This window comes from Chrysemys picta, chromosome 12, assembly GCF_011386835.1.
Source record: "Chrysemys picta bellii isolate R12L10 chromosome 12, ASM1138683v2, whole genome shotgun sequence".
Lineage (NCBI taxonomy): Eukaryota > Metazoa > Chordata > Testudines > Emydidae > Chrysemys > Chrysemys picta.
Window position 1 is genome coordinate 23,208,780 of NC_088802.1, and position 12,105 is coordinate 23,220,884.

General features: G+C 46.4%; 1 long non-coding RNA gene and 2 other non-coding genes across 8 annotated transcripts; all 3 read right to left on the minus strand.

Moving 5' to 3' along the window:
- Positions 1–3,054: 3,054 nt before the first annotated feature.
- On the minus strand, positions 3,055–11,605 carry LOC101931633 (uncharacterized). Of its 6 annotated transcripts, none has more exons than XR_002889847.3 (6): positions 11,500–11,560; positions 9,996–10,047; positions 8,703–8,783; positions 7,531–7,674; positions 5,111–5,185; positions 3,055–4,296 (listed from the first exon to the last, which is right to left on the minus strand). It is a non-coding gene; the product is annotated as an uncharacterized LOC101931633 (long non-coding RNA). The 6 variants fall into 6 exon arrangements; XR_006173257.2 differs by having other exon boundaries at positions 9,996–10,166; positions 11,500–11,532; XR_006173258.2 differs by lacking the exon at positions 11,500–11,560 and adding an exon at positions 10,927–11,490 and having other exon boundaries at positions 9,996–10,166.
- LOC112060541 (small nucleolar RNA SNORA79) lies at positions 4,547–4,694 on the minus strand. Its single transcript, XR_002889850.2, has one exon. It is a non-coding gene; the product is annotated as a small nucleolar RNA SNORA79 (small nucleolar RNA).
- LOC112060542 (small nucleolar RNA SNORD126) lies at positions 5,463–5,540 on the minus strand. The gene has a single exon (XR_002889851.1). It is a non-coding gene; the product is annotated as a small nucleolar RNA SNORD126 (small nucleolar RNA).
- Positions 11,606–12,105: the final 500 nt, after the last annotated feature.

Genomic DNA, 12,105 nt, shown 5'->3' on the forward strand with positions numbered 1-12,105 from the left:
GGTGTGGGGAGGAGCTAGTACCCCACAAAATAATGTGGGGGCTACTCGCTCATTGAGCCGCCTTTTTTAAACCACGGAGCGGTTAAAAAAAAATCGTTGGGGCAGGGAAAGGGCGGGAAAATTAGCTACCGCCTCTGGCGAGGAAATCCGTCTCTGCGCATGCGCCGCTGCTTCCGTGCGCTTCCCCCTCCCCTCGCCGAGGAGCAGTCCGGCGTTGCCCCCACTCCCTCCCGCTCGCACCCGCCAACGGTCGCGGCGCGCGACAGCTTCTCCCTTCAGCGTCCCAACGCGTCTCGCGCCGCCCGCCCGCCCTGCTTCGGTGCCCTGTTTGATGGGAGAGCAGGGAAGGAGCGTGGAACGTACCACTGTAGAGAAAGGGGGAAAGGACTAGGAGGTGAGGTGGCGCAAAATCCATCTAGCTCTAGAGGGATAAAGACAAAAATTCGCTACAAAATATTTTGACTAGAGGCTGGTGTCCCAAAGTGCGCCAAAAAGGGTCTCAGCTTGCTGTTTACACAAAACAATCCCCTTCTGCGGAAATGGTTTGGTCCGAAAGTCCCTCCCCGGCTTCTCTGCACAGCCACTGTAGGGGAAGGGGGCCATGACATGGGGGAGTGAGCGACCGCAGCGCCGCCTTCCCTGCCCACAAGCCCAGACCCGCGTGCTGCTGCTGAGTTAGCGCCCAGGCCCCACGTCACCAGGGCACCCCCCCCTCCGGCTGCCCGACCCACTTCACCAGGGCACCCTCCCCCACTGCCCGACATGCCGCTGCCAGCCCGTCACCGGTGCACCCACGCGCCCTCTCCCTGACCTACGTCACCAGGGCACCCGCCTGCCCGACCCATTTCAACAAGGCAGCCACGCGCCCGCTCCTGAGCCACGTGAAAATGACACTAACACGTCCGCTCCTTGACCTGCATCAAAATGGCATCCACAGTTTCCCCATAAAGCCATGTCAAAATGGTACCTACCCACTGCAGCATTTTTCAAAGTGGTACCCAAGGCTTCCCCCACAAAAAAGCCAAGTCAAACTGGCACCCATATGCCACCTCCAACCCATCTCAAAATGATACCAATGAGATTCCAATAAGAACTATCAAATAGAGACCCAACATCCCACCTCTCAACCCCTATTAAAATGGCACCCCACAGGTTCCTCATAAAAGCCACATCAATATGGCACACTGAACCCAACTGCATCTCAAAATAGCACCCATGGTCTCCCCATAAAAAACATGTCAAAATGGCACCCACACTGCCCTCTCAACCCACATCAAAACAGCACCTCTAGAATCCCAATAACAGGCATATGAAAATGGTGCTCATCTGCATGTTAGGGGCAATACATGAGCAACCATCTCTTTATTGACTCTCTATCCTGCGTCCTACACTGATGGGAGGTGCTACTGCTGGAAGGAGCCAGCTTTGAACTTCTGATAGCTGGTGATTTAAGACTCCATTTCCCTGGATGCTAAAAGACATCCCTGTTTGTACTGTATCAGAGAGGTAGCTGTATTAGTCTGAATCTGTAAAAAGCAACAGAGGGTCCTGTGGCACCTTTAAGACTAGCAGAAGTATTGGGAGCATAAGCTTTCGTGGGTAAGAACCTCACTTCTTCAGATGCAAGTAATGGGAATCTCCAGAGGCAGGTATAAATCAGTATGGAGATAACGAGGTTAGTTCAATCAGGGATGGTGAGGTGCTCTGCTAGCTGTTGAGGTATGAACACCAAGGGAGGAGAAACTGCTTCTGTAGTTGGATAGCCATTCAGAGTCTTTAATGCTGTTTAATCCTGATCTGATCATGTCAAATTTGCAAACGAACTGGAGCTCAGCAGTTTCTCTTTGGAGTCTCACCCTCCCTGATTGAACTAACCTCGTTATCTCCATACTGATTTATACCTGCCTCTGGAGATTTCCATTACTTGCATCTGAAGAAGTGAGGTTCTTACCCACAAAAGCTTATGCTCCCAATACTTCTGTTAGTCTTAAAGGTGCCACAGGACCCTCTGTTGCTGTTTGTACTGGTCTCATGCCCCCCAGAAAAACCATGCCATAAAATAACTCCACATGGATTCAATCAACCACCCACCCTGCTAACTGCAAATCTTACCAGCTAGTTGGGGGGGGGGGGGGTGAGGGGGCAATACTGTTATATTTGGATTTAACTTGGTGGCTTGTACATTTCATAGCTTCTGTAGGCTGAGCTTATTGCACACATCAGGGACTCCCTGCATCCCTCCATTTCCCTCTTGCCAGCAGCTGTGTGCATCCCCATTCCCACTTACCCCCATGCCAAGGTCCCCAAAGTTACCATGTGGGAGGGGTTCTGTATACCCCCATTCCCACATCTCTCTATAGCAGGGTTCCCCAATCTCCCCCTGCAATTGCAGGGGCTGGGTATGCCCCAATTCCCCATTCTCCTCTTCCACCTCAGGGGCTCTCTCTGCACCCTATACCCCTCTATGCCAGGAGTTGTGTGTCCACTTCCCCCAAACCGGATTTCCCCCACTAGGTTCTGTGCACTCCCACTTCCCCTTCCTCCCCCCCCATACCAGAGGCTGTGTGCGTGCCCCCACTTTCCCCTCTCCCTATTTTTGGTCTATGAGAAGCTATTTAGGGTGTCAAAGGTTAAATTCTGGTGGTAGGACACACAAATGAGCTAGGGGCACTGTTATGGTGGAAGGAGTTAATGGCTTCCATCAACCAGTTCTTTAGTCTATAGACAATTGCAGAGGTGCTTGAAGCAGCAGCTGTGCTAAACAGCTGGCAAGGGCTCCATGTCTGTCGTTCCCCCTCCCATTTTCCCTTTTGGTTTTCCTATTTTCCCAAAAGCGAACAAGTTGCTGGCCCTCAGCACCTCAAACGTTCCCTGAAAAGTTGGAAATGATTGCATGCAGTGTTCAAAAGTTATCACATTACATATGTACAGAAATGCTATCAAACTGAGAGACCTTCACCCACAGTTAAAAAGCAATCACGTTAAAAGAATAAAATTGCAACTTCTCCCATAACGGAGTACAACAAAAAATTTTTAAAAATGGAAAATTACAAATTTTTAAGATTCATGCTGGTTTAATTTTAAGTACATGATTTTGGGGAAATGCTTGTTTCTTGTGTTCAGCTGAACCCCCAAAAGCTAGTTCAAACTCTTGATGACCAAATGACCCATGTTTTCTGGGATGGCCCTGGTTTTGAGGGTCCATCTTGGCATCTCTGCTCATGCCACTGAAAATTTGTCCTGACTTAAGTATAACTCCCCCGGCTATCTAAACTCAAAACCACATGTTGCTGAATTTGTTTCACATAGCATTGCCTCTCAGCTCCATCTCTCTCGCTGCCTCCCAGCTGTTCAGCACAACAGCTGCAAGATGTAGCAGGATTGCAGTGGTAGTCCCCAGCTCAATAGGGAAAGGATCTACATCTGTTTATTTGGGGTGAAGAGAAAACAGGATGATAGAGGATGCCAACATTCCAAGCACGAAATAAAGGTCTGAGCTGGTGTCAGAGGAGTGTGCACCTGTAGGGTCGGGGAGACATGGTTTAAATACATTTAGGTTAAGATTTTCAAATCTATGAGATTTGCCTGTTAAATTCCCATTATTTTTTTAAATGGGAACTGGGTGTCCAAACCCTGAGTGCATCTGAAAAATCTCAGCCTAACCTAAATGGTGTTGGTAGTAGAAAACAGATAGTGGACATGATGGAGTCAATTCACGGAAGAGTGGAAAGTAATTTTGGACACGGGTAAATAGATCAATGTTGGTTAACCATCCTGATCCTCAATTTTGTACAAGTCCATCGATACTAGTGACTAGGAGTCTTAAAAATACCTGGACAGATATTGTATCTCAGACATGAGATCAAGCCCTAACTCATTTCACAGAAAGGGCAACTGAAAATTGCAATGGATTAAAGATGGGATTTTCAAAGAAGCCTAAAGCAGCATGGCATCTAACTCCCTTAAATCTTCTGTGAAAATCCCAACTACAGCCACTACTGACCTGGGCTGAATTCAGACCAGTGCATTAGAGTTGAGAAAGCTCCATTTCCTCCTTTTCTACCACTGCCCTTTTGTACAAGAACACCCAACTTTTACACATCCATTCAATCTAGTTTTATTATTTATCCTGTTTTTAGTATAGCCTTCCCTGGACATAACTTCAGAGTCCTTGTAATGCAGATCGGAGACAGGGCAAATCTTTTAATCTTCAGGCCCCAAATTCTCTCTTACAGTTGATGCTGGTGGAGAGAAAGATACATTTTCCTTTCCTTTAAGGCTCATCTCAAATCATCCCTGTAAAGATAAAGGTTCAAAGATGTAGTATGCAGCACACAGTTGCATCTTGGAAACCTAGTTGGTGCAGTGAAGCTAACTCCTCCCAGCTGAGGCCAGCATAGCTCCTAGTGCCTCAGTGCAGGCAATCTTTTAGCTCACGTTGAAAAATTACTATCTGGTTACTATAGCTCACTGCCTAAAGTTTACAGAGCAGGTTGTTTTTAAACCCCATTTCTGTCCCCAGAGTCCAGTCCCCTTCTGCCTCTTTGAGTGTCTGACCCCGCAAAATTCAGAAGGTGCTAACGGACAGCCAAACCCATCCAAGAGCACCCTGAGTGAAGAAAGGCCAAGCTTAATCTACGATGACACAAAATCCCACTGCCCATGGCTTGTGGCAGCAAGAGGAACGGTCATCGCGGTCACTCTCCCTTAAATGAACAGCTCTGAGAGCAAGAGGACTCCCTAGAAAGAACACCCTGTGAATTTCCCCGAATAGCAAACGTTTACTAAGCCGTTACCCCAGTAAAGTTCTGCAGCAGGGAGTCCCTGTTCATATGTGCAGAAAGATATGGCTTTCTGAAAGCACCTGCAGCTTCAGGCACTGAAAGGCAGCCTGGCAATGTTTGGAAAATCAGTTCAGAGACTGTTTGTCACTGAATGAGGAATGCATGATGTACCCTATGCCAGACATTTGTTATCTGCTGGCAAACTATGTCTGCCATAGTACCCTATTTTTGTCCCATACCTCCCCCCGATAGTGATATTGGCTGGGGGTACCAATTTGGGACCACACTAAGAAATTGGATGGATACGAACTTCCTGCAGCACTTACATCTGTGATTCCTATAAGGGAACCAGGGTGAGGAAGAAGCGAAACCAGCCAATCTTGTCTTCAGAGTTCTTGCACCTACAGAAGCAAAGAGGAATTATTTCCAGGTAATGACTTTTTTTTTTTTTTTTTAAATTAAAAAGAGCATGCTACCAGCTACAGGGAAAACTCATTTCCGTGCATCTCTGTCCTGCCTACATTTGCACAGAAACCGGATCCATGTTTCTGAAGAGGTCCCCTGAATCTGCTACTTATTCCCCTCACTGTCTGGGACTTTACATATGGTTGCCTTGGAAACCATTAGAACATCAGTTTTCTCCTGAATCAGACTACAGCTGCAGGTATTTGTTTCATTAGTCTGCTCAGGGCATGTGTGTAATCAGGGTAGATCAGGTGAAACACGGACTGAACATGCGGTTCATCACAGCAGACCCCTCCTAAAAGTGACAATGTGGTTGCCCCTCCCACACACAAACCACCACCCAGGACTCTGAGATCTCAAGTGGTTGAGAATTTTAGCTGCTTCCTCACCCAACTTCCTCACATTGCAACATGGACTCCCTAGCTTCCCAACTTTCCCTGCAAGATAGATAAAATCCCTGCATGCATAAACAGGGGAGTAGCCCGTAGAAGCAGGGAGGTGATTTTACCCCTGTATATGGCACTGGTGAGTCTGATACTGGAATACCACATCCAGTTCTGGTGTCCAGATTTTAAAAAGGGACATTGAAAAAATGGAGAGGGTTCAGAAATGAACCATAAAAGTGATTCAAGGGCTGGAGAAAATGCCTGATAGTGAGAGAATTAAGAAGTTCAATCTGTTTAGTTTAAATCAAGAAAAGGAAGCTTGAGAGAGGTGACCTGATTACAGTGTACAAGTACCTTCACGAGGAGAAAACACAGGGTCCTATAGGTCTCTTTAATCTAATGGAGAAAGGCAGAACAAGAACCAATGGCTGGAAGTTAAAGCCAGGCACGTTCAAATTAGAAATAACGCACATGTTTCTAACAGTGAGGGTGATTGAACAAACTCCCAAGGGATGGTGGATTCTCCATTCCTTGCTGTCTTCCAATCCAGACTGAATTCTCTGGTCGGTATTGAACTGGAGATCAGACTAGGCAATCTAATGGTTCCTTCTGGCCTACGAAGATCTGGCTTTTCAATACAGCCATACAAGCAGCTGCTAAGGGCACAGCAGACGAGGAAATGGCACAGTGAAGTTACCTGGAGACACTGTGAGGCGAGAGCTAGTGCAGGGAACTATTTTAAAGGCCCATGCAGGGAGAGTGGGGAGAATGGCTGAGTTTTAGAAAGGGAAAGGAGTCAGGGAGTCATAGTGGGGGTTACTAGGTGACGTTCTATGCCCCGCACAATGCAGGAAGTCAGACTAGATGGCCATAATGGTCCCTCCTGGCCTTAAACCTTGACCCCATCTACTATGGGAAATGCCCAGATTTCACTGCAGGCCTGAAACGGAAGCCACACAGGGAGTTCGTGCTTCTCTCCTTCTTTGATGTAGTGGGGTCTTCTCAGGGCACATGTGGCATCAGGGTGGATCAGGTGAAAGATGGTTTGAACATATCGTTCATGATGGCAGACCCCACCCACGCCCTCAAACCCAGCTGGGACATCACCAATGACAAAGACCAGAGGGATCTCCTGGTCTGAGAAGAAACTTCTTGTAGGCTGGGTCTTCCCTCCACACCAACCCTCAAGATAGCCCATAACTGGATGCATGGGGGGCTGTCTCATACAGTAGCACACTTCCCCCAATACCAAGTGTCTGTCCAAGGGGTGCTCATTGTGCCACAAGAGCGAGGATCTTATCCCCAATATTTCTGGAGTCTGAGACATAGGAACATAGGTCTTGCCATGGAAAGTGAAGGATTAAAAAGTGCCTCAAGCACAGGGACAGTTGTGTGGTTACGGTTCTGGACTGGGACATCTGGGATCAGTTCTCAGCTCTGCCACAAACTACCTGGGTGACCTCAAGCAAATCCTTTTAAATCTCAGATTTGGGTACCTAACTCCACTGGGCTCCTTTGAAAATCTCAGTCTTCAGCTCTCTGTACCTCGGTTCCCCATCTGCAATGCTGATACTTCCTGTTTTCCATCCTTTATAACCTAAGTAGACAAAGTCAACAAAAATCTTTGGGACAGGGATGGCCTCTAATGAAGTATTTGTACAAACCCTAGCACAGCAGGGCCTTGAGGCTACAGTGTAATACAACTAATAATAAAACAGTGGATGGGCCCATCAAGTCAAGCATCCTGCCTCTAGCAACACATCCCCGGCAACTTCCTAACAGATCAGAGCAAGCTCTGAAAGCACAGGAGCTGATTATCTTCATCTCAGCTCAGGTAGGCCATAAAACCACTCAGTCCCTTTTCTTTAAGGCCCTACTCAGTTGGAGGCCCTTACCCTACTGTCCTTGGGGCTCAGGTCCAGGATGTTTCATTACAGACCATTTTCAAGATTCAGTTACAGTACTTCATTTTTCCACTTTAGCCCCGATCATTTCATGGGGGTGGGGAGTCAGTCTTCATCCTCCAGCCTCTTCACAATCTGAAACAGGCAAAGAAACATTCATAAGACTAGAGTGTGACCAACACAGCCTCTTCCTCTCCCCTACTGTTCCAGCTACACCAGAGATCAGAGTTGCCACTGGACTCATCTAAACCTAATTCCTAGCACACCACAGCCCAGTTCTACCAGAGCATAGCTAGGCAGAAAGAGATAACACTATACATGGAGGGGAAGATAGCAGGAGTAAAAGGAAGTCACTTCTGGGGTGGAGGGAGGCAGCGAGAGCAAAGTGCAACAGGAGAAGGGAGGGGAATATTTTAGTGGACATCTGGGTAAACTCCCTCCTGATGATTACAAAAGATCACATGGCCCTTTTAACATCCATGGTGAGCAGACAGGATCTCAAATTTTGTTAAGGCCTCAAGCAAAAGACCGAACAGCTTCAGACAAAAAGCATTAATTTATCTGCAGTGGCAGGAGGAAGAGATGAACCAGTCCTGGACAATGAGGACTTAAAATCTGAAGGCCTCAAGACATCTGAAGCCACAAGTCACTCCTACTACACTCCACTGTCACAGCTGAAAGTTGGATTGGTCAACACAGCTGGTAACAGATACTTCAATCAAATCAGAACTGAAAAACATCTGCTACATTACAAAGGCCAAAGCTGAAGGTTTGACATGCCTCAGCCTGCACTATTTGGGGGAAGGGAGATGGTCTGGCAGGCCTAATGCTGCCCTGATCTACCTAACAGGAATACCCTGGAGTCCTCTCTCCAGGTTGGAAATTTTAGGTCTTGCTAAAGCACTTAAAGAGAGGTAGCCAAATAGAACCCAGGAGTCCTGACTCCCAGTCCCCCTTCTCTACAACTAGACTAGATTCCCCTTGCTCTAACCACTAGTCCACACTCCCCCAGAGTTGGGAATAGAACCTAGGAGTCCTAATTCCTAGTTCCCCTGTTCTAACCCATTATAGTTGCCCCTAGATTTTCACAGTTTTGCTGTTATGTAATGTTTAACCCCCTGGGCAGGGATTCTCTGTTCCTCTGTAAAAAGCCAATCTCATACCAGCTCACTGAGCCCCATATCTGGAACGTGGCATTTCTCAAAGCAACCGTTTCCTCCCAGCTCATCAATTCCATTTTCAGTCTAAAATGAAGAGATACAAACATTGATTTAGGATACACAGACCAAAACCTGGCAACCAGACCACATCCAACCCTGCCATAGCTATGTCAGAAAATTGGTGTTTAAAGGTTACACTAGAGACAGGATTGTAAAAGCCTCCACAGCAGGATGTTCCCACCTTTAGGGGTCACCAATAATGCTATACCCACTAAAATTAATACAGTAATAAGTGTTTGTCTTTCTCTAGCTCCTTTCTTCCAAAAATCTCCAGAGGCTTTCAGAGGAGTCTAAGGGAATTAGGCACTTTACTTATCCCCTTAGGCTCCTCTAACAATCCCAGCCCAAGTGCTTTACAAATATTAAGCCTCATCCACCCTGTGAAGTCAATATCATCTCCACTGTATAACTGAGGAAACTGAGGCACAGAGTGGCAAATCACTTGCCCAAGGTCACACAGCGAGAGGCAGAGCCATGAATAGAACCAAATGAAGGTCAATCTCAATTCACTCTTCTCTAATCAGTAAACTCCACCTCCTCCCAGCACCAGAAACAGAGCTCCCATTATCAACTATCTGAGCACCTCACAATTTCTTCCTGGTGATGTAGGGCATTGCTATTATCCACATTTTACAGATGTGGAATTGAGGCAGAGGGCCAGTTTTTTTAAATGTCTGTGGGCACCTAAAGAGGCAGATTGAAATCAGTAGGGGTTAGGCACCTAGGCACTTCTGAACATCTCATTGTGCATCTATCTGTATCTTTAGATGCCCAAGTACCTATACAAATCTGGCCCAAAGAGACTAAAACTTGCACAAGGTCACACAAGAAGTTTGTGGTAGAGCAGGAAATTAAGCCCATGTCTCCCAAGTCCCAGGCTAGCATCCTAATTGCTGGTTCATTCTTCCTCTCAGCCAAAAGGCTTTACACTTCTAATCTCAGCTCTTCCTGATTTACTTTGGGACTTTTAAAACTAGACTGAACAAAGTGATAGAAAGCAGACTGTAGGGAACAATCTTGCACTAACCCCAAGAAGACAGGCCTGTTAGGCCACACATTCTATGTAGCTCTAACCTTCTGTGTTAGAATAATCCTTAATTGAACCCATTACTGCCCTGAATCAGCCTCCAGACTTTATCCCACTGCTTCATTTGCAGATCCAACTCCCAGAGCAGGGCAGAGAACCTTTCTGTTAAAGCCCGGCTGCTTGCAGCCTATGGCCTTTGCATTCTGTACCTGAAATCCTTTGAGGCTTCATAGATACTGGGCTCTTGGGTATCTTTCTGACCTGCATAAAAATTGTTGGCTCTCTTTATCATGATAAGTGCAAGGAGATGGTGCTACAGATCAGGTAAAAGTTGCAGTCTGGGATCACTCACAGGTTATGAAGTACCCAACCACTAGTAGCTAATAAAGGATAAAAAACAACAATATTCGATAACGTGCGCTTTTTCTAGGAACTCCCATCCAAAGATTTTTGAGTGTTTTATAATCATGAATGAATCAAGCCTCACATGCTTCTTATGAAGTATTATTCACATTGTACAGGTGAGGAAACTGAGGTACAGAGGGGCAAGGGCAAAGTGGCTTGCTCAAGGTCACCACTGGAACAGGGTCAGAGCCAACAGTCAGGAGTCTTGACTCCCAGCCCACCCACCCCCATCATGAAACTGCATTTTTTAAAGGGGGTCCGGATGGCACGTGGGGTTTGGCAAAGGCACTATACAAGTAGATGGAAGTTTTACCACTAGAGTCAGACTGGGCTCAGGACAGCCTCTGAATTCCACCCTGTGTTTCAAAGCCAGCAGAGCTTGCTCAACTTTCTTCTCTTGTAATTAAGCTTCCATTTATTTACTTCAGTGATGCAGCATGCAGTTCCAGCTGCAAATTATAAAGTGGGGAGAATAGCCAAAGCTTTCCCCCAACACGTGGGCCACACACAGCGTGGGCAATTTCACCATTACCAGCAGCAGCATTTTTGAACACCAAGTCAAACCCACTGCCAGCTCACTCCACACCCCTGAAGAGACTGCTAGAACACACAGCAGAAAGCACCGTGTTAACCCAGCCTCCCTCCGCAGCAGGGACATTCTTTGTTCAACTTTCACCAGCTCACCCACCACGTGGTTTTTCCTCTTAAAAACAGATCTGTACATAAAACACCTACTGCTGTTTATGATGGTTTGCCTACGACAGAAGGAATGGGTCTTAGGGCTTTGCTCTCCCAGAGCTGGGAGTAGAATCTACTGGATTAAAGGGCAAAATTAAGCGTCAGAACTCCTGCGTTAGCTTCCGAGCTCTGCAGCACACTCCCTGCGTGCCCTGAAACAAGTCACCAAATCATACAGGGGTGGGGAGAAGAGAGGAGTAGGAGAGAGATCACGAACTCATTCTACAGCATGTGTGACTTCATGCAGACCTGAAGAGGAACCTGCAGACACATAGTAATTTATTAAAACACAGGGACTGCAAAGTCAATGGGGATTTCAGGGGTGTCGCTGAAAATCGCACAGTTTTAACAGAGCACATTCCCACTAATCCCCTGCCTTTGGCCTTACGTAAAGGGCTGGCCTACGGATTCTGAATTCAACCCTAAGGCCAAATTCAATCCACGGGAAAACCTTTCTCCACCACATACAGTTTAACTACATTTATTCCAATCCTAACACATGGGTGGATGGCAAAAATTAAACTCAGAATGGCAAAGGATTCAAACCGAGCTAGAGATCTTGCCACTTACCAAGCACGCTGGTCTGGGAGTACAGGAACAGGATACGTACAGGAAGCATGGTGATGATGAAAGACAGAAAGATGAGAGGAAGTGGTAGGCGGGACAGAGAAGAGAGCAGCTTTGCAATTGGCTGAGAGCATAAACCTGTCAGTCTCTCATTTCCTTGAATCAAAAAGGCGAGATGCCGAAACATTAATCCGTTGAGGCTTCAAACCATGTGGCTACAGACCTTTACAGAGCTGAGTTTGGGAAAATTGTGTGATGGAAATCAGTGGTTTTCTGTGAAATCTCTCAAAAAGATGTTTCAGTCTGTATTAGAGAATGCAATCTTGGGCCAAAATTTGAAAAGCTAGGCTGGAGTTTTTAGAGGAACTGTCCAGAAATCCTGATGTAGGGTCTGTTCAAAAGTGCTGAATAACCCTACTCAACATTTCTGAAAGTCACTTATTTAGGAGGCTAAATCAGGGTGTAGGAATCAAAATTTAGGCTCCTGGTTTTGAAAAATTTAGCCCTGGAATTTTGGGGTCATTTTGATTCCCAAACCCTTTACAAATAGTGTAATATCAATAAAAAAATATTTCACATTTATATAGCATTTGGGATTTTCCTCATTCT